The sequence below is a fragment of the Arachis ipaensis genome, chromosome B3 (genome assembly GCF_059453495.1).
Source record: "Arachis ipaensis isolate K30076 ecotype BB chromosome B3, ASM5945349v1, whole genome shotgun sequence".
NCBI lineage: Eukaryota > Viridiplantae > Streptophyta > Magnoliopsida > Fabales > Fabaceae > Arachis > Arachis ipaensis.
In genome coordinates, this window is record NC_142438.1 from 107,334,114 (window position 1) to 107,336,110 (window position 1,997).

General features: G+C 42.5%; 1 non-coding gene across 1 annotated transcript; it reads right to left on the reverse strand.

The window, feature by feature from the left end:
- Positions 1-279: 279 nt before the first annotated feature.
- Positions 280-387, reverse strand: LOC148571954 (small nucleolar RNA R71). The gene has a single exon (XR_015908561.1). It is a non-coding gene; the product is annotated as a small nucleolar RNA R71 (small nucleolar RNA).
- Between the last annotated feature and the right edge of the window lie 1,610 nt (positions 388-1,997).

Below are 1,997 nucleotides of genomic sequence, written 5' to 3' on the forward strand. Positions count from 1 at the left end.
GATTTCAAACTGAAGACTACATTAATTAACTTGATGCCCAAGTTTCATGGCTTACCTGCTCAAGAGCCTATCAAGCACCTAAGGGATTTCCAGACAGCCTATTTTACTGTTAGGCGTCATGGTGCAGATGAAACTTCTATTTTGCTAACCGCATTTCCATTTTCTCTTGAGGGAAAGGCGAGGAAGTGGTACTACACTCAACCTGAAGCGACCGTTACTAACTGGGATACGCTCAGGAGAGAATTCCTGGAAAAATACTTTCCAGCTGAAGTTATAGATAAACTGAGAAAAGAGATCTCTTGCATTATTCAAGGCAAATCAGAGACTCTTTATGAGTATTGGGAGCGCTTCAAGAATCTTTTGGACGCATGCCCCCATAACATGATTGACAAGTTAGTGTTGATTAGCTACTTCACTCAAGGCATGAAGCCTCGGGATAAGACTACATTAGATGGTGCTAGTAATGGTTCTCTAAAAAAGTACAAGATCGCAGGTGATGCGTGGCAACTGATCAGCGACCTAGCTGAGTCTACTCAGAATCACAGGCACAGGAGCAGCCACTCAAAGGCTGCTGCAGAAGTTTCCTCTAGCATTAGGACTTTTGCTCTTACACAGAGTATATGTGAGATGACCAACCTACTGAAGCAAATACAGCTAAATCAACAACAACCTCAGCCTCCCTCACCACAACAAAGTCAACAGCTAGTCCCTCAGAGAGTATGCGGAATATGTGCTTAATATAGTCATTACACTGATGAGTATCCGTAGCTCCAACAAGAGAACAACACCGTAGAAGCCACTCATAATTTCTATAACCGCCCAAATCAAGGGTACAATTAACAAGGCGGTAATTACAACCAAGGTGGAAACTACAACCAAGGTTGGCAAGACAACTCCAACCAGGGATGGAGAGACCATTCCAACCAGGGATGGAGGGATAATTCCAACTAAGGTTGGAGGGACAACTACAACAGAGGAGGCAGAGACAATAATAGAAATCAGAGGTAGAATAACAACAATAGACAGCAGAACCAAAACCAGCCTTATAGAGCACCTCACCAAAGGCAGTCCCAAGCACCTCAGAACAACCAACAACAGGCCCCTCAGATCACTTACCCTTCTTCTTCTTCTCATGACGAAATGCTTCAGTCTATTGAGCAAAGACAAAAGGCCATGGAGAACACACTTAGCTCCACCTTGAACGGTTTAACCTCTGCTGTACAAGCTCTTACCTCACAGATTGGATCAATGAATACTTCCAATAATCAGCCTTCAAGCTCCAATAGAATTCCTTCTCAACCCTTACCCAACCCCTAGGGTGGCATCAATGCCATAACTTTGAGGTCCGGAACACCACACTGCAAGAGAGGAATCAGGAGGAGCCAAGCCCACAAGAACACACCCCAGTTGAAGACATAGTTGAAGTGGAAGATGCTGAGGAGGAAGAGGAAGTACAAGACATGGTTGAAGAAGAAGAAGCACAACTAAGGAATGGAGCACCAAAGGATGCAGAAACTGCAAGTGGCACCATTCTTGTTCTATTTCCACACCTTGCACGGAAATCCAGGAGGCAGATGGAACTTGATCCCAAAATGGTAGAAATTTTCAAAAAGGTTGAGGTAATTGTTCCCCTTTTTGATGTTATTCAACAAGTACCTAAATATGCAAAGTTTCTGAAGGATTTATGCATACAAAAAGATAAAATTAATGAATTAGAAACTATTCCTTTAGGTAATTCTATATCTACTTTAATGGGAGGTATACCTGAAAAATATAGTGATCCAGGTCCATGCATGGTTAACTGTACCATTGGGGTGTAATATTTTCTTACTGCATATGTGATTTAAGAGCGTGCGTGAGTATTATGCCTTTGTCTATATATGATGCTTTGAGGCTCCCAACCTTAAAAAGGTCGGCAGCTCGTTTTGTTTTAGCAGATAAAAGCATCATTACTGTGGTTGGAATTGCTGAAGACATGTTGGTAAGCATTAAGGGGC